This window comes from Prionailurus bengalensis, chromosome B1 (genome assembly GCF_016509475.1).
Source record: "Prionailurus bengalensis isolate Pbe53 chromosome B1, Fcat_Pben_1.1_paternal_pri, whole genome shotgun sequence".
Classification (NCBI taxonomy): domain Eukaryota; kingdom Metazoa; phylum Chordata; class Mammalia; order Carnivora; family Felidae; genus Prionailurus; species Prionailurus bengalensis.
The window spans coordinates 61,669,318-61,696,725 of NC_057344.1; the positions used below are offsets into that span (position 1 = coordinate 61,669,318).

General features: G+C 35.6%; 1 protein-coding gene across 3 annotated transcripts in view; it reads left to right on the plus strand.

The window, feature by feature from the left end:
• Positions 1-27,408, plus strand: part of SPOCK3 (SPARC (osteonectin), cwcv and kazal like domains proteoglycan 3) — a 495,206-nt gene that overhangs the window by 343,812 nt on the left and 123,986 nt on the right. The gene's annotated exons all lie outside the window — the stretch shown is intronic.

A 27,408-nucleotide genomic window follows, 5' to 3' on the forward strand; every position in this document is an offset into this window, starting at 1 on the left:
TGATTAGGTCTAGAGTCCTTAAATCTTTATTTTTATTGGTTTGATGTATAATAATAAAATAAATACATTTAACTCCGTATGTGTTATTATATAATATTTGACCTTTTGCAGATTATTTGTTGTAATTCACACAATATTACTTACATGTTTGAGGTACTGTTTATGCCTTCAAAAATATCTCTATAGCTCCTTGTTTCAGTTCTTTATAACTTTAGATGAGGAAGGATATGTAGGGAATACATATTCCTTTAAGTGAAAGATTATTTTAAAGAGCATTATCATCAACATTTATCACATATTTTATAAACATATGAATCTTATAATTTAATAATTATTATTGTGGCTTCTTAATGAAGACCATTGATTTTTGTACTTTTTTCTGAAAAAATCAATAATGGATACATGGACAGGAAATATATTAGTTAAAATGAAGTCCATTTGATACAAATTATGTATTTTATTTTCTTAATTTTTTTGTTTTTGTTTTTGAGAGAGAAAGAGGAGGGGAAGGGGCAGTTGAGGGGAGCACAGAGAAACTAATCAGACTCTGCACTGTCAGCACAGAGCCCGACGTGGGGCTCAAACTCACAAACCATTAGATCAAGACCTGAGCTGAAGTCAGACACTCAACTGACTGAGCAACCCAGGCACCCCTAAATTATGTATTTTCTTAAACGTGGTATACCATGATAACGATTTTATTATAGATAAAATGTTTTGTTTAAATTCCAGTTAGTTGATATACAGTGTACTATTATTTTCAGGTGTACAGTATAGTGATTATAAAACTTTTGAACTTTAATTATGCTATTTATATTGGTCATTACTCATTAGGTAATATTTAAGACAATTTAAAAATGAAAACTGGGGCGCCTGGGTGGCTCAGTCAGTTAAGTGTCTATCTTTGGCTCAGATTATGATCTCACAGATCATGCTGACAGCTCAGAGCCTGAAGTCTGCTTTGGATTCTGTGCCTCCCTCTCTCTCTGCCCCTCCCGTGCTCGCTCTCTCTCTCTCTCTCTCTCTCTCTCTCTCCCCCTCTGTCTCTCTCTCTCTGTCTCAAAAATAAACATTTAAAAAATGAAAACCTATGTTATCATATCACTTTTAATAACACAACTAGTCATTTTATTACTCAAAAGTAAATTGATTTGCAAATTAATGGTAAGCTAGTGCTCTGACATTAGGCAATGTGCATGAAGACAACAACTGGTGGAAGAAGGAGTATAAAGCTGCCTCCCAGGAGCCCTGTTCTTGAAGCCTCACCTCTGTTGCTTTACACCAGCCTATGGCCAGCGTCAGAGCATGGTTCCTTCTGGATTCCCCCCCCCCCCCATAATCCCAATCCACTCCTTCTAGCATAGTCCAAATAAGGATGTTTAACATGACCTTGAGTAAGTTAATCGACCCGCATGTAATTAAGAGCTAATTATAGTTTTCTTTCAACTGAACTACTTCCATATCTGTCTTCCTCATACCCACTCCCTGTTGACGTAACTGAATACGTTTTCCTCTGAAACTCGCTTCAGGTACAAAGTAAATCCTACCTTGGTATTCAATATCCATGTCTCATTCTTTTCATTGGAGGCTATTAAGAACACTTGAAAAGGAGTAATCAAAATTAGTGCATACCTCTAATACATCACACCCGTCAGCAAGGTTTCCCTTCAGTAAGATTCCCTGCATGTGAACTTACTTTTGAATGAGAAGATAGGTTTGAGGTTGATCAATTTATCATATTCTCCCACAATCTGCAAAAAAAGAACTTACTATGCATTGAATATGGAAGGTAAAATATTTAAGAAAATGATCCTTTGTGAATAAACAATGATTACGTTTCATGTTGCTCAGATTCTCTGTACAACGTCTATATTAGGATGTCAAGAAGGAGCCTTTACTTAAAGCAGTATCTCGGGGAATAAAGATCATTTGTGTTCAAGTGCGCGTGGAAGGAGAGGCAAGAAGAATTTAAAATAATCCTGTTCTGATGGATTGTCAAGGCAAAGCAAGTACAGGATTTTGCTAACTGCTGTGGAAAAGCAGTACAGAAAATTGTGAATGTCATTCCTACACAGTGCCAAAGGCCAAGAGACATGGGAAATGTAAAACTCAGTTCAGTATCATTTCTAATCTTTCAACTGTCATTTACATTAGAAGCATGCCTTTGGTTGACTGACTTAGGAAGTGCAGGAAACTCTATTTAATAGCATCTCTGTTTTAGAAAAAGCAAGGAAGAAACTACCAACGATGAACTAGTTTTTAAATCTTTCTGACTTCCTACGTTTGAGGTCAAATTGACAACAGATTATGTTTTCTATGTTAAGAGCCGAATAAATTCTTCAAATCGACTTGTATTATATTAAAACAAACAAAATATATTTCCTTTAGGGACCCCTGGGTGGCTCAGTCAGTTAAATATCTGTCTCTTGATTTTGGCTAAGGTCATGATCTCACGGTTTGTGGGTTTGAGCCCTGCATCAGACTCTGCACTGGCAGTACGGAGCCTGTTTGGGATTCTCTCTCTCTCTCTTTCCCTCTCTTTGCCCTTCTCCTGCCTGCATATTTTCTCTCTCCCTCTCTCTCTCTCTCTTAAACTAAATAAACTTAAAAACATACATTTCCTTTATATAAGAAAAAAATTAATTTCTCCTCTATTCTCCGAATGTATTCAATAATGGATGTGCATAAATTGGTCCAAGTGTATATATTCAAGAAACCAAAATTAAAAAAAAAAAAAGAAACAGTTTACAGGGGTGCCTGAATGACTCAGCCAGTTAAGCATCCAACTTCAGCTCAGACCATGATCTCACAGTTTGTGGGTTCAAGCCCGTGTCAGGCTCTGAGCTGACAGGCCTGAGCCTGGAACCTGCTTCAGATTCTGTGTCTCCCTCTTTTTCTGCCCCTCCCCCACTTACTCTCTGTCTCTCAAAAATGAATAAATGTTAAAAAAAATTAAAAAAACAACAGTTTGCAGTTTTGAAATTCCAGATTCTGAATTTGTATAGGTAAATAAGCATATCTGTCTTTCTTCAATCAGTAACTTAACTGTACATTTTTTTTTCTGTTTTCCTAACCCATAAAATCAAAATTACAAAGACCAAATGCTTCTAGGTCCCTGTAGTGTATTACTTCCTCCCCCCTGGCCCCCCATTTTTTGAAAGTTTATCATTTGGTCACAAACAGAATGATTATTTGGAAGGTTGATCAACTTTATTCAAAGACTATTGATTGACATTTTAGATGATTTTTAAAGCTAATATATTTTATATAACCACGTTAATATGAGATTCATAGTTGTGATCATGGACCATGAATAGACCATTTTCCACAGAGTTTGCATGTAATATGTAATGCAATCCCAAATCTTAGAAGGGACTTGCAGGACCAAAGATATAGAGCAATGGAAAGGACCTTAGAAAGTGTTTATTTTGCAGTTGGTAAATCCAAATTCAAAGAAATAGACCCTAGACATATCTTAAATGATTTACACAACAGTGGTCTGTAAGCACAGTGAATTTTAGACCTATGATATGCCATAAGTGGTCCATTAGGTTATTCAGTTGACTGGCTAGATTCAGAAAACCCTTTAAATGGCATTTCCTTTAGGTTTCAAATTTGAGTATTCTAATCCTCCGAATACTTTTTTTTTTGTAATTATGGGTTTTATATAGCTATTATGGCTTTACTTATCTAATCTCTTAAATTTTTATTAATTAAAAAAATTAGTTTATTTTTTGAGAGAGAGAAAAAGAGAGAGCATGGGTGGGCAGAGAGAAAGGAAGAGAGAGTATCCCAAGCAGGCTCCTCACCGCCAGTACAGAGCCTGACATGGAGCTCGAATTCACAAACTGTGAGATCATGACCTGAGCCGAATCGAGAGTCAGATGCTTAACTGACTGAGCTGCCCAGGTGCCCCAAAATTTATTAATTTCAAATAATATCACTCTGATTCTGTTTATCCTCACCCCTAAGATGCATCTAAACACACTCACATACCTCCATAATTTGAAATGTTGGATTGGAGTGGAGATAGCAGTACGGATGGAGAAGAACCCATAAAGATTTCCACATTATCACAGAGGCAAAAGAAAATAACTTGGTGAGGATGTGGATGAAAGGGAACCCTTGTACACTGTTGGGGAATGTAAATTGGTGCAGCCATTATGGAAAATAGTATGGAGTTTCGTCAAAAAACTGAAATCAGAACTACCATACAATCCAGCAATCCACTTATGGGTATATATCCAAGGAAAGAAATCAGTACCTCAAAAAGATATCTGCATTCCCATGCCCACTACAGCATTATTTACAATAGCCAAGATATGGGAATAACCTAAATGTTCACTGATGGACGAATAGAGAAATAGGGATATTTAATATCCCATTCCGTGTGTATACTAAAAAAGAAGTTTCCCACCAAATTCAGCAACCTGGATGAACCTGGACAACAACACTACGCTAAGTGAAGTAAGCCAGAAAAAGAAAGAAAAACTGTGTGATCTCTCTTATATGTGGAATCTAAAAAGTGTTGAACACATAGAATCAGAGAGCAGAAAAGCGGTTACCAAGGGCGAGGAGATGAGGAAAATGGGTCAAAGGGTGCAAAGCTGCAGTTATGAAGGTTGCATTAGAGATCCAAGGTACTGCATGACGACCGTGATTAATAACGTATTGAATATTACAAATTTGCGAAAACAATAATATCAGGTGTTCTCACTACACATAACACACACACAAAATGGAAATTATGTGAGAACCAGAATTATTAATTAGCTTGACGGGGTGACTTACAGAATATTAATAAAAATATGCAAACTGATTTTTGGGGGGCTGTGGTTCATAGTTTCCACTACATCCTCACCTGCATTTTTTTTGTACAACTCAAGTTTCCTTTTATCAGAAGCTGGGAATCATGTAACTCAATCTGTTTCTCATTTTGCTTCATTCTCTAAGAGTATTGGAATTAAATAGATACCCAATTACAGTAACTTAGCCTGCATACTACATTGCTTGCTCCTAATTTTGATTTGTGTGTTTTATGTGTATGTGTGTGTGTGTATGTAACTGTTTTATAGAATTTCTTTCTGTTTTATTGTGTTATTATCCTGTGGAGGTAGCATTATTTATTTGCTAAGAGTATAGATTTTAGAATTACAATTCTGCTCGGGGTATGCAACCTTTGGTATTAAATTTAAATTTATGAGTCTCAGTTTTTTCATTGGCGAAATAGAAAAATATATAAATCATATAGATTTATGGATGTATTTCCTCAAATTAAACCATCTTTGAATTTCTCTTTCATTTTAATTGATGACGCTTTTAAATGCTGTTGAATTCTAATAAATTGTAGACTATTTTTCATACATTAAATGTCATTTCAAATTTTACTTTCTATGTGTTTTTTTTATCAGATTGGGCACAAAAAATTGGAGTTTTAATTTCTTTATAGTTAATAGTATTTATACACTGCAAATTAGAGTTTGCATTCAGAATTTGACATAACTCTGCAGTAGAATTATGTGGCCTAGAAGCTATTACTGGTTGTTTTCTTTGATAAATCTTTCACATTCATTTCACAGCTACTGGCCTTTGCAGAGTGTGTGTGTGTGTGTGTGTATCTTTTTCATACAGTTATGTTAATTTATGCTTTCTCAAATAAATGTCTGCTTATTTAGATTTTAAATGTATTAACCTAAGTTATTCAGGATGTTATTTTTGTAACAAAAAACATGCTCTCTGGTCATTTAAGATCTTCAGGAAATATATATATATATATGTATATATATATATATATGAATATATAAATTAAATTTGTATTTAAATTCTGATTAGTTTACATGCAGTGCAATATTGGTTTCAGGAGTAGAATTCAGTGATCCATCACCTACATACAACACCCAGTGTACATCATAACAAATACCCTCATAATGCCTATCACCTGTCTAGCCCATCCTCCCCCCCACCTCCCTCCATCAACTCCCAGTTTGTTCTCTGTCTTTAAGAGCCTCTTATGGTTTGTTTCGTCTCTCTTTTGTCCTTTATTTCTCCCCCCTCCATATGTTCATTTGTTTTGTTTCTTAAATTACATATATATATATGTTTCTTAAATTATATACATATATATATATATTGCTTTTTTTTGTTTCAGAAGTAGAATTTAGTGATTCATCACTTACATATAACACCCAGTGCTCATCCCAACAAGTGTCCTCCTTAATGCCCATCACCCATGTAGCCCACCCCCCACCCACTGCTCCTCCAGCAACCTTCAGTTTCTTCTCTGTATTTAAGTCTCTTATGGTTTGCCTCTCTCTCTTTTGATCTTATGTTTTCTTCCCTTCCCCTACGTTCATCTGTTTTGTTTCTTAAATTCCACATCTGAGTGAAATCATATGGTATTCATCTTTCTCTGAATGATGTATTTGGCTTAGTAGAATACACTGTAGCTCCATCCATTGCAAATGGCAAGATTTCATTCTTTTTGATTGCCAGGTAATATTCCATCGTATATACATACCACATCTTCTTTTATCCAGTTGTCAGTCGATGGACAATTTGGGCTCTTTCCATAATTTGGCTATTGCTGATAGTGCTGCTATAAAAAATGGAGTGCATGTGCCCCTTTGAATGAGCACTTTTGTACCCTTTGGATAAATACCTAGTAGTGAAATTGCTAGGGTAGTAGGGTAGTTTTAGTTTTAATTTCTTGAGGAACCTCCATACTGTTTTCCAGAGTGGCTGCACCTGTTTGCATTCCCACCAGCAGTACAAAAGTGTACCCCTTTCTCTTCATCCTTCCCAACATCTTTTATTTCCTGAGTTGTTAATTTTATCCATTCTGACAGGTGTGAGGTGGTATTTCATTGTGGTTTTGATTTGTATTTCCCTGGTAATGAGTGATGTTGAGCATTTTTTCATGTCTGTTAGCCAATGAACAGGCATCACCTGTGCCTTCATTCCCTCATTGTTTTAGCAATTATAGTTTTGTGAAATTCATTTATTTAAAGACTCTTAAATTCTTCTGTACTTGCCTTTGCTACTTAGTTTATATCAAAATTTATGTGTATTCATGTGATGTTGGCATTATGCTACTAGAAAGTTAGAAGAAAAGTTTTGATTCATATGTTGTTGCTGAAGGTGACACAGAAACATATTTCTCAAACACTGACCCTTGATGTCAGCCACACATTTTTAAGAACAATGGGTTTAACAACAATTACAAGGACATTGTGCTTGCTTTTGTTCTTGTTTGGGATCTGCATCAGGCACAAGGTAGAGAAGGAATTTTTGTGAGTCCCTCTTGTATCAGAGATCATTGGTGCCCACAAAAGTTGTGTGTGGAGTCAGAGATCAACATAAACAAAAAGAGCTCTCCTTTTAATGAAAAACACTTAATCTAAGACTGATTGAAATATTTTTAAACACATTCAGGGAGCTAAAGGTTTGTAAAGTCTTTAGTTGTCTATCAGTATGCTAACTAGAAACCTGATAGGTTTTAATCACAAAAAGACAAAATATGGGGATGAATTCTGTGATCTGACACAGCCATTTTTTTCTGTATTCATTGCTCTGGATCCTGTGGAGCCCTATTAAGAAACATAATTTACTTAATTGTTGTGCTCTGATTATAAATGAATGTATTTAAAGAAAGAACATTGAGTAAGAACTTATTTATGCCTTTTTCCAATTGGCAAAAGCATTAGTTTTAACATTTATTTCTCATATGGATTTTTAAAATCCCCTGTATGATGGAATGAATTTTCAATAGGAAACAATGAACATCAGTGAATTAAAATGCTCTTAGAACATGCGTATTTTTAAATGAAAAGTAATATTCATAAACGATAAAATTTCCCATAATTTTATTAGATTCACAGAAAAATAAAATTATTGAGAAGTGTTAAATGATAATTTATAATAAAAAAGAAGCATAATCCTTTGGAATATTTGAAAGACATTTCTGGATTAAAATTAATATTTGTTCAGAAATAGAACATAACCTGGAAAGGGATGGTTTTATTTATTTATTTTTAATTGAAATATATTTGATACATAACACTAAATTTAAGGCATATACATGTTAACTTGATACATTTATATATTATAACATGATTGCCATTGTAGATGTAATTAACACCAATCATGTTACATAATTATAATTTCTTTTTAGTGGTTAGAATAAGTTCTAGTCTCATAACACATTTGATGATTATAACACAACATTATTTTTTATTTGCTGTACTGTAAATTAGGTCTTTAGGTATTATTTACTATTTATTGCAAGTTTGTACCCCTGAATAACATATGCCCTATAACCCCACCCCTCATTAACTGGTAACCACCATTTTACTCTGTTTTATGATTTTTTTTTTTACCAATAAGTGATAGCATACACTGATGATCATACAGAATTTGTCTTCCTCTGTCTGATTTGTATCACTGGCATAAAATGCACTCAAGGTCTATCCATGTTGTCACATGTAACAGGATGCTCGCCTTTCTTATGGCTGGAAAATATCCCATTGTGCGTATATATGCAATTTCTATTTTTTAGTATAGTTGACAATGTTACGTTAGTTTCAGGTGTGCAACATAGTGATTCAACATCTCTATAGTTTATGCTATGCTCAACAAATATGTAGCTCTCCTCTGTCACCATACAGCACCTCGTATCAGTGTCCCCCCGACACATGCCACTGGTGGTGCAGGGAGGTGACCTGGTGACATGCGGCTGCCCAGCCGGAAGCCCTTAACCTGGGGCTACGCATACACCATACAGCACCATTACAGTATCTTTGACCATATTTGGAAAGGCATGGTTTTAAATGTGGAGATTACTGTAGTTCTTCCCTGAAGAAATATTTTTTTGTGTTGCTATTTAGGTGATTGATTTCAGATTTTACACAAATATTTTATTTTCTGTATAAAATTATTGTGTGGTTAATATTTATCTTCCCTGTGAATTCTAGTTAGAAATTTTATATCTTCAGTTTATACAGGTATATGTTTTCAGGTATAAATGTGGGGATAGCCTGTATTAGTTCTTATATTACCAAAAGGCTATTTATACGTAGTCTTCATTTAACTCCTTTCAGGTGTATATCTAATATGTTATTTCAAAATAATTCTTTAAAAAATGTTTATTTATTTATCTTGAGAGACAGACAGAGACCACAAGCAGGGGGAGGGAGGGAGGGAGGGAGGGAGAGAGAGAGAGAGAGAGAGAGAGAGAGAGAGAGAGGGAATCCCAAGCAGGCTCCATGCTGTCATCACAGACCCCAACAATGGGGCTCAATCCCACGAACTGTGAGATCACGACATGAGTCATGACGCTTAACCGACTGAGCCACCCAGGCTCCACTATTTGAAAATACTTCTTTACAACTTGCAATATAAACACTCCTTCTAAAAGCAGGAGTGATAGTCGCTATTATTTAACAAGTATGGAATGGGTGCCAGAAAATCAGAACTGACACAAATCCAATCAGAATCAATGTCCACTGTGATATGCTCTGCACTTATAGTTGACTTTGGAGACAACAGAAAGAAGTCAGAAACTGAACATTTCTGGATTCAAAATGGATATTTTGAGACTGTTTTGAGTTTCATATCAGCCAACCCTTTTCCTGAGATTCACATGGTAAAATGTGTACATTTCTTGAAAGAACAAATAACATTACCCTGAACAGAGGGATACTGTTATCTGAACTGTTTTTGCCTTTGAAAATTTATTATACTGGTCTCATCTTCTTTGTGCTGTACAGATTTATATCCTAACCCAGAAACCACATTTCATTCAAGCTTAGTGCCAGGAAGAAAATAAATGATAATTACATAATCACAAATAAAGTTATAAAATCACACTCTTTCCATTAATACACATGCCCATTGCCCCCCTAGCCACACAATATTTATCTAAAAAAAAGTATATTCTGCCCTATATTAAACAATGCTGTTCTCCAATATTAAAGAGAATGTAAGATTATGACATGTTTGCTATTCCACTTCTAATATAGAATTATAATTTTTCAATAATTTTTCTGAGGCTGCGTGGCTCAGTTGGTTAAGCATCCGACTTTGGCTCAGGTCATGATCTCCTGGTTCATGAGTTCAAGCCCCACATCGGGCTCTGTGTTGATAGCTCCGAACCTGGAGCCTGTTTTGGATTCTGTGTCTACCTCTCTCTCTCTCTCTCTCTCTCTCTCTCTCTCTCCCCCTCCCCTGCTTGCACTCTTTCTCTGCCTCTCTTGAAAATAAATAAACATTAAAAAAAAGAATTATAATATTTTTCCAAATGTGAAAGTAAAGCCAATTTTTGTACTTAAAAGATCTTCTGAGAAGTTTGTTTTTTTTTAAATAAAGGAATTATAAAATGTATTTAAAGTTAGCATCACATATTCTGAATAGCCTTTTAGAAAAATATTAAATTATAGTTTCTTCATGTAGCTTTCCAGCTCTTTGCAAAACTTTCAATGAGTTCCCAGGATCCTTATGATAATTTTAAGCCTCAAAATAAGAAAGGAAAGCAAAGTCAATGAAGTATTTGTATAGTTCCATACAAAATGGATTGGATATTTCAGAAGACAGGAAAAAATAGACTATCAACTTTAGATATATATATTTTGTACAAGAAAGCATGAGCCAGAATGAATTAAAAACAAAATAAATATGAGAATATATTCTCCTTCTGTAATATATATTTAGAATGAGTATTTAGTTGAACTTAAGAAGCTGTATGTATTACCCTATACTTCTTTATTTGGTGATACTACTTTTAACACTTTTGATGAATTACTGTTAATGAGGTTACTGAATGACCAACTTTATCTTAGTAATGTAATATATTCTGTTATTTATGTATCAAATTATTTTTACATTGCAAATTTCTAAAATGAAAAAAGAAAATAATTGTATGATTGATGCTTTTTTTTGGTTTCAAGTTTTTATTTACATTCTACTTAGTTAACATGTAGTGTAATATTGGCTTCAGAGTAGAATTTAGTGATTCATCCCTTACATATAACACTCCTTGATAAACACAAGTGCTCTCTCTCCCTAATGCCCATCACCCATTTAGCCCATCCCCTGCCCACCTCTCCTCCCGCAAACCTCAGTTTGTTCTCTATAGTAGAGTCCCTTATAGTTTCCCTTCCTCTCTATTTTTCTTCCTTCCCTCATTTCATCTACTTTGTTTCTTAAATTCCACATATGACTGAAATCGTATGATATTTGTCTTTCTCTGACTGACTTATTTCACTCAGCATACTACACCTTAGTTCCATCCATGTCACTGCAAATGGCAAGATTTCATTCTTTTTTTTTTATAGCTGAGTAATATTTCATTATACACATACACACACATGTATCACATTTTCTTCATCCTTTCATCAGTTGATGGACATTTGGACTCTTTCCATAATTTGGCTATTGTTGCCAATGCTGCTATAAACATGGGAGGGCATTTGCTTCTTTGAATGAGTTTTTTTGTATCCCTTGGGTAAACACTTATTAGTACATTTGTTGGCTAGTAGGATTCTATTTTTAACTATTTGAGGAAACTCCATACTGTTTTCGGGAGTGGCTGAACCAATTTGTATTCCCAACAACAGTGTAACAGCGTTTCCCTTTTTCCATATCCTTGCCAACAACCGTTGCTTTTGCTTTGTTAATGTTAGCCATTCTGAGAGGTGTGAAGTGGTATCTCATTGTAGTTTTGATTTGTATTTCCCTGATGATGAGTAATGTTGAGCATCTTTTCATATGTCTGTTAGTCATCTGTATGTCTACTTTAGAAAAATGTCTATTCATGTCTTCTGCCCATTTCTTAACTAGATTATTTCTTGGGTGTTGAGTTTCATAAGTTCTTTGTAGGTCTTGGATACTAACCTTTTATCAAATATGTCATTTGCAAATATCTTCTCCCACTCCATAGGCTGCCTTTTACTTTTGTTGATTATTTAATTTGTAGTGCAGAAGCTTTTTATCTTGATGAAATCCCAGTAGTTCATTTTTGCTTTTGTTTCCCTTGCTTCGGAGACATGTCTAGTAAGAAGTTGCAACTAGCAAGGTCAAAGAAGTTGCTGCCTGTGTTCTCCTCTAGGATTTTGATGGTTCCTTATTTCACATTTAGGTCTTTCATTCATTTTTAATTTTGAGTATGGTGTAAGAAAGTGATCCAGTTCATTCTTCTGCATGTGGCTTTCCAGTTTTCCCAACACTATTTGTTGAATAACCTATCTTTTTTTTTCCCATTGGATATTCTTTCCTGCTCTGTTGAAGATGAATTGACCATATAGTTGTGGGCATATAGATCCCATTTCTGGGTTTTCTATTCTGTTGCATTGATCTGTGTCTGTTTTGGAGCCAGTAATATACATCTTGATGACTATAGCTTTGTGATATAACTTAAAGGTCCGGAATTGTGATGCCTCCAGCTTTGCTTTTCTTTTTCAAGATTCCTTTGGCTATTCAGTGTCTTTTGTGGTTTCATACAAATTTTAGAATTGTGTATTCTAGCTCTGTGAAAAATACTGGTAGTACTTTGATATGGATTGCATTAACGTGTGGCTTGCTTTTGGTAGTATAGACATTTTAATAATACAGGTTCTTCCAATCTATGAGCATGGGATGTTTTTCCATTTCTTTGTGTCATCTTCCATTTCCTTCATGAGTTTTCTATAGTTTTCAGAGTACAGATCTTTGGTTGGGTTTATTCCTGGGTAAGTTTTGGTTTTGGCCAGTTGAAATGGGATGTATTCCTTGATTACTCTTTCTGTTGCTTCATTATTGCTGTATAGAAATGAGAGATTTTTGTATGTTGATTTTGTATCCTGTGACATGGCTGAATCCATGTGTCAGTTCTAGTGATAATACTAATATTATGTTTTCTGTGAATAGTGAAAGTTTGACTTCTTCCTTGCTGATTTGGATGACTTTTATTTCTTTTTTTGTCTAATTGCTGAAGCTGGGACTTCCAGTACTATGTTAAATAACAATGATGAGAGTAGACATCCTTGTCTTGTTCTTAACTGTAAAGGAAAAGTTGTCAGTTTTCCCCCATTGAGAATGATATTAGCTATGGGTGTTTTGTATATGGCCTTTATGATGTTGAAGTAGGTTCTCTATATCCCTACTTTGTTGTTTTGTTTTGTTTTGTTTTGTTTTGTTTTGTTTTGTTTTTATCAAGAATGGATCTGGTACTTTATCAAATGTGGGTTTTTAAAAAAAATTTCATTTATTGAGAGGATTATATGGTTCTTATCCTTTCTTTTGTTAATGTTGTGTATCACATAGATTGATTTGTAAATATTGAACCACCCCTGCACCCCCGGAATAAATACCACTTGATCATGGTGAATGATTCTTTTAATGTATTGTTGGATTTAATTTGCTAGCATCTTGTTGAAAATTTTTCCATTCATGCTCATCAGGGATATTGGCCTATAATTCTCCTTTTTAGTGGGGTCTTTGTCTGGCTTTGCAATCAAGGTAATTCTGGCCTCATAGATGAGTTTATAAGTTTTCCTTCCATTTTTTATATTTTGGAATAGTTTGAGAAGAATAGATATTAACTCTTCTTTATACAATCGGTAGACCCCCATGGGAAGCCATCTAGCCCTGGATTCTATTTTTTGGGAAATTTTTGATTATTAATTCAATTTCTTTGCTGGTTCTGGGTTGGTTCAAATTCCGTGTTTCTTCCTGTCAGTTTTGGTAGTTTATATGTTTCTAGAGACTTATACAATTCTTCCAGATTGCCCAATTTGTTGGCATATAATTTCTCACAATATTCTCTTATAATTAGTATGGTGTTGGCTGTGATCTCTCCTCTTTCATTCATGATTTTATTTATTTGGGTCATTTCTATTTATTTTTGGACAAGTCTGGCTAGCAGTATATTAATTTATTAATACTTTCAAATAAACAGCTCCTAGTTTCACTTATCTATTCTACTGTTTTTTTGTTGTTTCTATATCATTTATTTCTGCTCTACTATTTATTATTTCCCTCCTTCTGCTGGTTTTAGGCCTTATTTTCTGTTCTTTTTCTGGCTCCTTTAGGTAAGGTTACATTGTGTATTTGAGACCTTTCTTGCTTCTTGTTTTAGGCCTGTATTGCTATACACTTTCCTCTTATAGCCTCTTGCTGCATCCCAAAAGGTTTGGACTGTTGTGTTTTCATTTTCATTTGCTTCCGTGTTTTTTTTTTTATTTCTTCTTCAGTTTCCTGGTTAACCCTTTCATTCTTTAGTAGAATGTTCTTTAACTTCCATGTATTTGTTCTTGTGGTTGACTTCAAGTTTCATAGTATTGTGGTCAGAAAATATGTATGGTATGATCTCAATATTTTTGTATTTTTTGAGGGCTGATTTGTTACTCAGTATGTGATCTTTTCTTGAGAATGTTCCATGTGCACTTGAAAATATGCATTCTGCTGCTTTAGGATGAAATGTTCTGAATATATCTGTAAGGCCATCTCTTCCAGTGTTTCATTCAAAACCGTAGTGTCCTTATTGATTTTCTGCTTCAATGATCTGTCCATTGATGTAAGTGGGGTGTTAAAGTCCCCTACTATAATTGTTTTATTATGAATGAGTTTCTTCATGTTTATTGATTTATATATTTGGGTGCTTTCAAGTTGGGGAATAAATATTTACAACTATTAGATCTTCTCATTGGATAGACCCCTTTATAATGATATAGTATCCCTTTTCATCTGTTGATACAGTCTTTGGTTTAAAATCTGGTTGGACTGGGGGCACCTGAGTGGCTTAGTTGTTTAAGCATCCGACTCTTGATTTCAGCTCAGGTCATGATCTCAGAGTTGGGAGATCGAGCCCCATATTGGGCTCTGCATTGGGCGTGGAGCCTGCTTAAGATTCTCTCTCTCTCTCACTCTCTGTCTCTTTCTCAAAATAAAAAAGAATAAAAAAATAAAATCTAGTTTGACTGATACAAGTATGGCTACTCCTACTTTCTTTCAACATTCATTAGCATAATGGGTGGTTCTCCATTTGAATGATAGGTGGTTCACTTTCAATCTGCATGTGTCTTTATATCTAAAATGAGTCACTTGTAGGTGGCATATCGATGGGCCTTGTATGTTGATCCATTCTGATATCCTTTGTCTTTTGATTGGAGAATTTAGTCCATTTATATTCAGAGTGATTATGAATAGATATGAATTTAGTGCCATTGTATTAGCTATAAAGTAGTTGTTTTTGGAGATTTCCTCTGATACTTTACAGTCTTTGTTGCTTTTGGTCTTACTTTCCCACTCAAAGAGTCTCTTTAATATTTCTCGCAGGTCTGGGTTAGTGGTTATGAACGCCTTTAGTTTTTGTTTGTCTGACAAACTCTTTATCTCTCCCGTTATGAATGATAGGCTTGCTGGGTAAAGTATTCTTGACTGCATAATTTTCCTATTCAGTACATTGAATATATCATACCACTGCATTCTGGCCTGCCAAGTTTCTGTGGACAGGTCTGCTGCAAAACTGATCTGTCTTCCCTTGTAAGTTAGGAATATTTTTCCCTTACTTCTCTCAGGATGTTTTACTTATTTCTATATTTTGCAGTTTTTCCTAGATATGTTTTAGTGTTGGTCTGCTTTTGTTGATTTTGATAGGTGTTCTCTGTGCTTCCTCGACTTAGATGCTTTCAGCTATAATTTGCTCAAATAAACTTTCTGGCCCTTTTTCTCTCTTTTCTTCTTCTGGGAGTCCTATGATATGAATGTTATACTTTATGGAGCCGCTAAGTTCCTTAAGTCTACATTTCTGATCCAATATTTTTCTTCTTATCATCTTTTCAGCTTTATTATTTCCATAATTTTATCTTCTGTATCACTTATATATTCCTCTCCTTCCTCCATCCTTGTGGTTGTTACATACAGTCACTTTTGCATCTCAGTTACATTTTTTATTACAGGCTGACTAGTATTTAGGTCTTTTTTTTCTTTGCATTAAGGGTCTCTGGTTTCTTCAATGCTTTTCTCAAGTCCAGCTAGTATACTTATGATTGTCGTTCAGGTGGGGTGCCTGGATGGCTCAATCAGTTAAACATCTGAGGTCATGATCTTGGGATTTGTGAGTTTGAGTCCCGCATCAGGCTCTGTGCTGACAGCTAGAAGCCTGGAGTCTGCTTTGGATTCTGTCTCCCTCTCTCTCTGCCCCTCTCCCTCTGGTGCACTATCTCTCTCTCTCTCTCTCTCTCTCTCAAGAATAAATAAACATTAATTAAAAAAAAATAAAATCTGGTTCAGGCATACTATTTATATCTGTTTTGATTAGATCCCTGGCTGTGACCTTGTTCTTTTGGAATGAATTCCCCTGACTTGGCATTTTGCCTAAGTATTTGCTTTCTGTGTGTTAGGAAAGCCTGTTATGTTTCCTGTTCCTTAGAATAATGGCTATATTAAGAAGATGTCATATGTAGACCAGAGCCTGGCACTTTGGGAAATGTTTTCTTGTGTATGCTGTATGAATTCAGCTGTTGTGTTTTGGCTGTTCTTTCACTCAGGTTAGTCCTGTGCAAAGTTTAACCTTGCCTGCAGTGGGGAGTGTTTGGACATTGTCAAGTGTGTGGCAGGTTTTAACTAGGTGTCTTTTGGCCTGCTTGTTAAAAAATGGCTAGACCCAATGTGCACTATAGCTGAAAATTTATAGCACTCTATGGTCAGTAGACTTGGTACATGTCAGGGTCTGGTTAGTGCTGGTCTTCTGTGGGAGGGACTCATGCTGCTCTGGCTCTTCAGTACACTTTCCCTCATTCAGAAGCACCTACAGAGAGTAGGAGGTGGGGCTTGGTGTAAGCAGCTGAAGCTTCCACTGTGGGTTTTGTGCTACTCACTGAAGTCCAACTGTGCTGATTGGCAGGGGATAAAAATGGTGTCAGCCCACTCTCTGGTCCCCTGAGAGGGAAGTTCATGCCTGCTACTATTTAGTAACCCCTATAGAAGAGTGAACAGTCCCCTCTCATCTGTCCCAGGTATCCCTCAGATCTCTGCCTTCACCCTGTCTATGTCTGAATTGTCTGCCCATCTAGCAGAGCTGTGCTTCTGTGTTCTATCATGGATGTGTCAGCTGGGTTTCAAAACTACAAATTTAGGGACCTAGAATGGTGCAGACCTGTTCTGGTCCTTTGTGAGAGGGTCTCATCACACTGACTGGTGCTGGTTAGTCCCAGAAGGGCAACTGCATGATTACATAGGAGCTGGGAATTTATGGTAAAGCACAGCAAAAGCCAGCATCTAGGTTAGCTGCTCTCAACAGGTGGCTTTGCCCCTATGCTAATGAACAGGGAGGTTCAGTGGCACCCACTGGCTCTCTTGTCCCCTGAGAGGCAGTGTCACTTCTCCCAAATGCAGTCCCAGAAGACGAATTGTCTCTGCCAGTGTGATGCAGGGCATCCTCAGTCCATGCTGTCCACTCTCAGGCTTCTGTCCTCCTTCTCCACAGGACTATCTTATGCTCACTGTGATCCACCCTGGCTATGGCATGGACTTCTAAAACCTCAGACTTTGAGCTCTGTTTCTTATAAAACTTACAATAATCAGCTCTTCTAATTTTCCCAGTCAATAGTTTTGGGGAAGTGTTTTCTTATGCAATCCCCTACACATTGCACGCATGTTTCTCTCTCCCCTCTCTCCAAGATCAGGACTCCCTCACTTCTATAGCACTCATGATTCTTTTCACCCACAAATCATGTCTCTGCACCTTCTACCTTCTGTGATGTGGCCTCTTTACTCCTTTTAGTTCTGAAGTTGTTCTCTCAGTCCTGAGACCAATTTCTTGGGTGTTCAGAATGATTTGATATTTATCCAGCTATGTTTAAGGGACAAGGCAAGCATAGGGCCCCCCTACTACTCAACCATCTTAACTGTATCCCAAGTGATTAATGTTTCTATTCACAAGTAAAATAATGTAAAATATACCTACACATTGTTTTCAATTTCAAAATGCTTACAAAATTAAATTTATATTTCAATATATTTTGTATACCTCCACAACTAATTTTAAAAGTATATTCTGAAGGTCTTCATGGGTTTTGTGGGGTTTTTTTTGTTACAACACATCTTTTCACTATTAGTTTGATTAGTTTATTTGGCAATCATATTTTAAATGTTTATGAATGATGAATAACAAAGAAATAATATTTTGAGTAAAAGTTTGAACAAACCAGTCTACAAAGATCTTCAGTGAATTCAACGTGTAGAAGAGAGGTTTTATTTGGATTTTTAACATTTAAATAAGAATGTGTGAAGGTTAAATATGACAGTGCAGGAATGGAAAAGCAAGAGAAGTTGGGAGGCTGGCAATAATTGAGGCTTGAGAGGATAGTGATTTAAGTATTAAGGATAAGAAGCAGGTAATGGATTTAAGAAATAGTTTAGATGCAAAATGGTCAGAACTTGTTGATTGATTGAATTTAGGGAAGGTGAGGTGGCTGGGAGTCAATGATAACTCCTGAGAAGATTATGATGATAAAACCAAGGTGCACACTTTTTAAAAATATCTAGTTTAGAAAGGAAAATCAGTACGTTCAATATTAGACACAATGTGTTTAAGGAGTCTCTGGTCCATTCAAATGTAGACACATTTGCGTTTACACCTCTGCGGCGAGAGAGCTGGTTTGGAAGAAACACGAGATCTACTGAGGTGCAAAAAGTGAGACATATGGAGAAGATTGATAGGCACTGGCCCATAAAAAGAAAAGGTATCTATGGAGGGTTTAAAGAGGTGGAAATGAGAAGCAGGAGAAAGCAGTGTCCCAGAATCTGAGGAATTCTGCCTTGGAAGAATGAACTTGACTCTTAAATTCAGGAGGAATGTCCTGTGATATGAGGCTTAAGAAATGATCACAGACTTTGGCAGTTAGAGTATCCGTAGTGGTTATAGAAAGAGCAACTTTAGCATAATGCCAGCTAAATGAAACAATGCAGACAAATTACTTGGTGTATGTAATTTTCATTTAATAAACATTTGTTCCTTCTTCTACTGCTACTCACTTCCCATTCCCAACATATAATCCATTCCAGCCAATCTGGTGGGGTTGAGCGAACACAATAAATATATAGAATGTGGGGTAAAATGGCAAAAATAATATATACCTGACGTCTATTACGTGCAAGATACTTTGCCTCTGTCATTTCATTTACTCCTCACAACTTGTAGGTGTTATTGTTATAGAAGTTGGACACATGAGGAAACTAAAGGTGTTAAAGCTAAAGGATATATCCAGCTTAAAGTATAGCATACCTCATTTTATTGCAGTTTTTTTAAAATTGTGCTTTCCAGATATTACATTTTATTTTTAGATTGAAGGTTTGAGGCAACCCTGCATCAAGCAAGTCTATCAGTGATGTTTTACTAAAATCATTTGTTCACGTCAAGTCTCTATGTCACATTTTGGTCATTCTTGTAATATTCCAAAGTTTTTCATTATTGTTACATGTGTTATGATGATCTGTGTTCAGTGGCCTTTGATATTAAATTATTAACTAATTATTACTAAATGTTTTAGGGTGCTACAAATGACGCCCAAATACCATGGTGAACTTAATTGATAAATGTGTGTTGTCTGACTGCTCCCCTGACTGTCTCCTGTCTGTTTTTCTCCTTGACCCGCCCTCTTTCCTGAGACACGGCAATTTTGAAATTAGGCCAATTAATAACCCTAAGATGGCCTCTAAGTGTTCAAGTAAAAGGAAGGGTCACATGTCTCTTAACTTAAATCAAAATCTAGAAATGATTAAGCTTCATGAAGAAGGCATGTTAAAAGCCAAGGCAGGCCAAAAGCTAAGCCTTTTCTACCAAACAGTTAACCAAGTTGTGAAGGCAAAGACAATTGTTGCAGGAAACTAAGTGTTCTATTCCATTGAATACGTGACTGATAAGAAAGAAAAACAACTTTATTGCTCATATAAAGAAAGTTTGAATAGTCTAGACAGAAGATCAAACTTGCTGCAACATTCGTGTAAGCCAAAACCTAATGCAAATCGAGGCCTTAACTCTTCAATTCTAAGAAAGTGGAAAGAAGTGAGGAGGTTGCAGAAGAAATGTTGGAAGCTAGCAGAGGTTGGGTCATGAGGTTTAAGGAAGGAAACTATCTCCATAACAGAAAAGTGCCAGGTAAGGCAGCAATTGCTGATGTAGGAGCTGCAGCCAGTTATCCAGAAGATCTAGCTATGATAACTAATAAAGGTGGCCACACTAAGATTTTCAGTATAGATGAAACAACCTTTTGTAAGAAGAACATGCCATCTAGGACTTTCATAACTGGAAAGGAGAAGTCACTGCCTGACTTCAGAACTTAAAAGAACAGGCTGACTGTCTTGTTAGAGGCTAATGCAGCTGGTGACTTTAAGTTAAAGCCATGTTCATGAACCGTTCCAAAAATCTCAGGCCCTTAAGAATTATGCTAAAGCTATTCTACCTATGCTCCATAAGTGGAATTGCAAGGCCTGGGTGGTAACACATCTGTTTACAAGATGTTTACTGAATATTTTAAGGCCACTTTGAAACCCATGGCCCAGAAGAAAAGATCCTTTCCAAATATGACTGCTCATTGACAATGCACCTGATCACCCAAGACCTGATGGAGATGAGCATTATGTTTCCATACCTATTATTTCCATACCTGTTGATGCTCATTCTGTAGCCCATGGATCATGAAGTAATTTTGACTTTCAAGTCTTATTTTTCAAGAAATGCATTTAAGACTGCAGCTTCCATAGACAGTGATTTCTGTGATGGATCTAGGCAAAGTAAATTGAAACCCTTCTGGAGAGGACTCACCATTCTGGATGCCATTCAGAACTTCTGTGATTCATGTGAAGATGTCAAAATATCAACATGAAAAAAGTTTGAAAGAAGTTGATTCCAATCGTTGTGAATGACTTTGGGGGGTTCAAGACTCCGATGGAGGAAGTAGAGAAATAGCAAGAGAACAAGAATTGGAAGTGGAGCCTGAAGATGTGACTGAATGATCAATTCATGATCAAATTTCAATATATGAGGAGTTGCTTCATACAGATGAGCAAAGATATTGGTTTTTTTTTTTTGAGATGGAATCCACCCTTGGTGAAGATACTGTGAAGACTGTTGAAAAGACACAAAGAATTTAGAATATTACATAAACTTAGTTGTTAAAGCAGCAGCAGGATTTTAGAGGAGTGACTCCAGTTTTAAATTTTTTTTAATGTTTATTTATTTTTGAGACAGAGAGAGACAGAGCATGAACGGGGGAGGGGCAGAGAGAGGGAGACACAGAATCTGAAACAGGCTCCAGGCTCTGAGCTGTCAGCACAGAGCCCGACGCGGGGCTCGAACTCACAGACCGCGAGATCATGACCTGAGCTGAAGTCGGCCGCTTAACCGACTGAGCCACCCAGGCGCCCCGTGACTCCAGTTTTAAAGTTCTACAGTTGGTAAAATGCTGTCACAGCATTGTATCCTACAGCATGACTATTCATGAAAGACAGAGTCAATTGATGTGTTCAAACTTCAGTGTTGTCTTATTTTAAGGAATTACCACAGCCACCTCAATCTTCGGCAACCACCACACTGATGGATCAGCAGCCATCCACAATGAAGCAAGACCCTCCAACAACAGAAAGATTATGATTCCCTGAAGCCCTAGATGATGGTTAGCAATTTTTAGTAATAGAGTACACTGGTTTTTAGATATACTATTGCACATCCAATAGACAACAGTATGTTTATGTGCACTAGGAAACCAAAAAATTCATTTGACTCATTTTATGACAATAGTTGCTTTGTTGCAATGGTCTGGAACCAAACCTGCAATATTGCTGAGGTATGTCTGTAGTTACCATGTGTTTTTTTCTGTCTCCTAAGCCCAAACTCTGCATATTTCTTTCGAAGAATAAAGAAACTAATTTTAACCCAGGTTTTTCACCTTTGTCAACTTTGAATAAATCCCCTATCTCTTGGGCTTAACTTTTATCAATGCAGGAGTAAAAGCAGTGGACTAATATCACTTAGCCCTCATTAGTATATGCTTGACACTTCAAGCATTATTTCATTTAATCTTCAAAATATCCTATGAAGTGGAATGTGTTTGAATCCTCACTTTAAAGATGATTAATTTGAGGGGCACCTGGGTGGCTCAGTCGGTTGAGCATCCGAATTCAGCTCAGGTCATGATCTCACGGTCTGTGAGTTCGAGCCCCGTGTCGGGCTCTGTGCTGACAGCTCAGAGTCTGGAGCCGGCTTCTGATTCTGGGTCTCCCTCTCTCTCTGCCCTTCCTCCACTCATGCTCTGTCTCTCTCTGTCTCAGAAATAAACATATATATTTTTTAAGATGATTAATTTGAATCACAGAGAAGTACCCAGTCTAAAGTCACATAGTTCCTAAGTGTCAGATTGAGGAATTAAACCTATGCTTGCTGCCCCTTAACTTCACTGTCACTTGTGGAGACTCTTACAGTCTCGTGTCTATGATGGTCATATGACATATGGTCTTTCAATGACAATATGTAAGTGTAAAATAACGTATAGTATTTGTATTATGTTAAAGTTACCAGGAAAAGATACATAAAGAATGACATTAGATTTTCATAATGAATTCAGTATAAGCAAATGTTTTGGTATTCATTTAAAAGAAGCAATGTTAAATCATTTTCCATTGCTTGTTAAAGTCTAAAAATTTATTGCCTAACTTTGCATATAATCTTAGCCAACTTCTGATAGTGTATATTTTCTGGAGCCAAATTTTCATAAAATATTATATAACAAACGTTCTTAAAAGCCAACCAGGAAGCATGCATCATTAAGGTTTTTTTTCCCCGTAGACGTTTTGTTTGTACTTTCTTTGGTAACATTTTTAATATGTTTCCAGGGTGATATGGGAACATAGTTATTTTAGCAATACACAACTTAATCTATTACTAATAAGTCTCTTTTATGCAGTTTATTCTAAAGTGTATTCATGCCAATTTCCTACTTATTGGCAAAAGGATCATTTTTTTCTATTATTTTTACAGAATTACTCTTAAATGGAATGTGGCAACACTTTACTTTCTATTCATTCTCCTTTTCAGTTTTTCATATTTTTCCACTCATGAAAAAGCTGATAGCAGGTAGTACTTACTTGGTTTAAGTTTATGTTCAATTTCCTTAAAATGTATTTATATTAATTTGTTCTTAGGTTTTCTGATTTTTTTTCATTAAAAAAGGAGCTCTGATTTTTTTTCATTAAATCTTTACTGAAAAGGTGACAGTTCTATCACTATAAAAGAAATATTTCAACTCTAATAGCAGAACTCACCCCAAAGAGAAATAAATTATCAAGGAATGTTTAATAATACCAAAGAAAATAGCCACAAAAAGGGTATTTTTTGAAACATAACAAATAAGCTTAAAATATTTATGAAGATTTGGCATGTCCATGTCTATAAGATGATAGTTTTGGCATTTCAAATAATTTAGGCACATGGTAAAATACCAACGTGTACAAAACAGCTTATAATGAAAACAACCGTTTCCTGCCTCATCCCTTAAAATCCTGTTCTACTGATTACAACCACGTTGGAATTTAGTTCATTTGGTTGTTCCTATCATTGCTCTGAATTATGTATGTATCCTTCGCTGATGATATATCAGTCATAGACAATACCTCCTGTCTATTGTGAAAGATGAAGTTTCACTACCCCAACTGCCACCTCCCAATGATGACAGCCAAATATTTATTACAGTTTTTTTTTTCTATTGGCTGGTTTTGGTAACTTGAAATAATAGCAATATGTAAAATTGTTTTCCTCTTCCATCAACTTCAGAAAAGTATCACTGGACTCCTTTTATTCCACACCTACTCACTCACCTCAGTTTCTTTCATGTGTATATATTTACGTTTATAACACTTAAATACTGTTTTTGAAAAATGTCTTCTCTTATTTGCCTTCAGTTTGATTCTAACTGTTGAAAATCAACAAATGCTGTTTGTAGTATTATGTCCATAAATAATTTTCACCACAGCGTGATTTGCTATGCTATGGATACATGCCCACCATCAGTACCTAACACTGTAATCCTGTGCCACTAAAATGAGAAGGTCAAGATCAAGTAGGTTATTTTTTCAATATGACAGGTTACTTACAATAATCTCAAATTTTAGTTAATTTTATAAAGTTTTGGTTAACTTCAACATAACTCTCTTCCCTGAAGCTCCTGAATAACTTTGTTATTCTTCCTGAGGAAAGAAAAAAAAATTGTAAGAAAATGCCACTCTGGTTTCCAGTGGTTTGGAAAGCGACTCTCCATGGTATTTTTACATGTCTTCAACAATATTTTCAAGGAAACATCCTTGGATCCTAGATGTGGGGTTGCTCCAGTTTGGTGGGCAAATTTATGTAATTATAGAATCTTAAAGCTCCCAGCTTCTGTGAGGAGATTTGCTTACATCCACAGGCCCACTGTGGGCAATGTTCCACTGAGCCTCTATGGGACTTGGTGGGGGCGGAGGGGGAGGGGCAATGATAAACCATGTGAGCAAGAAGCTCGTGTGTCCTCCTGTTCTATGAGTAATGAACTGTCTACATTGCTTTAGAATTGTTTCAATCACTTACTGAATTCTTGGAACTATGGCAAGCAACATTCCAGTTTCCTGCAACCACATGCCCTCTGTTTGGCACTTGACTGTTCTGAACCTTTCTGTCAGTCTGCTCCAATGTAGACCTGCTGTTATCTAAGCCTGCAGTAAACCCCAGCCTGTAACTCTTGTAACTTGTACTCCTATGCCTCATCTACAATTGTTTGGATTCATTATCTTCCTTTCTCTCATGTTGTGTCCTTTGCCTTTATTGACTACCTTTTCATATAAAAATGACGTATGGATGGTAGACTTTTTGAGAACTTCATTGTCAGTAGAGTCTTTATTTGATGCATAAATAGTAAAGATGAGGAAAAAATACTGGGTGAAATATCATATTCCCTCGAAAATTGAAGACATTGTTTTTTGTTATGTCTTTCTAGTGTTGATCAGAATAGTATTGTTTACATTATTTCAAATGCTGTTTTAATAACTAAAAAGAATATTAGAATTATTAAAGTAGTATGCTAATAACATTAACCATATACTTATAGACCAAAAAACTTGTACCTATCAGAAAATCCAGACCTACATATTAAACTAAACCGGGACTTAACTTCTTCCAAATGTAAATGTTTTGATCATACATAGTTTCTGCCCCTTTGTCTTTTTTTTTTCTAAGTTTGTTTATTTATTTTGAGAAAGAGAGAGAGACAGAGACTGTGAGCAGGGGAAGGGCAGAGAGAGACGGTGAGAGAATCCCAAGCAGGCTGTGCACTGTCAACGTGGAGCCTGACTCAGGACTTGAACTCATGAACCGTGAGATCATGACCTGAGCCGAAATCCAAGAGTCAGACCCTTAACTGACTGAGCCATCCAGGTGCCCCTGCCCCTTTGTCTTTTAAAGATGCTAGGTATCTTTACCCTTGTTTATCAAAAATTGTAACCACTGTATCATAATGTTTTATCTTGTTAATGATTTACATACTGTAAGTATGACAAATATTTTTGTATGCCCTTTAAAAAATTATCACTCACTCCTGTATTAGGTAATTTTCTTATAGGTTTTAGCCACATTTAAGCACAACAATCAGTGATAGAGTACAAAATTAATTGTTTAAGAAAAAATCTTCCATCCTTTGGATATATTAGCAAAAACTTCTTATGTTCTAGTCTATTCATACCAAGTATTGAGATAATAACTAGGTCAGGCAAAATAATTTTTATTAAAATTCTACAATTTTGGGCATTACTTCTTTGAAGAAGGCATTAAATGTGCATCTGGCTTAATTTCTGTCAATTTGTATGTATCTCATGTACCAGATCAAGATCTATAATTTAATTTTTTTAAATGTGAACATTATAAAGTCTTCTATTTAAAAATTAAGTGTCCAGAGAGTCAGTTAATTCTAATGTTTAAACTCTCAGGTGATGTGATCAGACATGTATATGCTTACATTAGTGATCCTGCCACTGACTTGTAGTTTGACCTTGAGAAAATTGGTGTGCTCATTGCTATTGCTTTTGGGCCCTACCTACCTACCATGTATATATCTATATCATCTATATCTATATCTATATCTTTATCTATATCATCTATCTATATCTACATATTCAGATAGTTGGCATGTTAAAGTATCTTACTAGTTTCAGGAGAGGATTTTGTGTTTGCTTGTTTGTTAGTTAGTTTGTTTCTAGTAGATGTTTTAGAGGTTTTTTTTAATAGCCAGTCATGTTGTCTATGAATAAAGACAGTTTTATTTTTCTGTTTCCCATACACACACTTTTTATTTCCTATTCTTGTCTTATTGCACTAGCTAGGACTTCTAGGGTGCTGTTGAATACAAATGATCAGATAGAATATCCTTTATTGTTTCCAATCCTGGGCAGAAATTGTTCAGTCTGTCATCATTAAATGTGTTAGTTCTAATATATAAATAATGAATATATATATATATATATATGTATATATATATACACACACACACATAATCAGAATGAAAAAGTTTGAGTTTTTATCAAAAATAGATTTTAACTATGCTCAGTGATTTTAATGCATAATTGATGTAATCACTTTTTTTCTTAAGTCTGTTAATACATTCCATTTATTGATTTATGAATATTTAACCAGCCTTACAATCCTATTTGATTGTGATATATTATCTGATTTTTATTGCTGAATTGAATTTACTAATATTTTATTAAGGATTTTTGCATCTATATTCATGGTAGTTTTCAGTTTGTAATGTTCCTCTAATATCTTTATCTAGTTTTGGTATTAGGGTAATAATTGTCTTATGAAATAAGTGGGGAAGTATTTACTTCTCTTCAAATTTCCAGAAGAGATTATGTAAAATTGGTTATATTTTTTCCTTCAATGTTTGATAAATTTTGCCAGGGACAGTATCTGAACCTGATATTTTATATTTTGCAGTGTTTTATTAAAAGTTCAACTTGCTGGGGTGCCTGGGTGCCTCAGTCAGTTGAGTGTCCAACTTGGACTCAGGTCATGATTTCACGGCTCGTGGGTTCTAGGCTTTCATCGAGCTCTGTGCTGACAGCACTGAGCCTGGAGTCTGCTTTGGATTCTGTGTCTCCCTCTCTCTAACCCTCCTTTATTCACGGTCTGTCTCTCTGTCTCTCTCTCTCTCTCTCTCTCAAAAATAAATAAGCATTAGAAAAGAATTAAAAAAAATAATTCAACTTCCTTAACAGAGGTAGGGCTATTAAGGTTATAGGTTTCTTTTTGGATGAGTTTCAGTAGTTTTAGTCTGTCAGTGAATTGGTCACTTTTGTCTGAATTATCAAATTTATGAGCACAAAGTTGTTAAAAACATTCTCTAATTATCCTTTTAA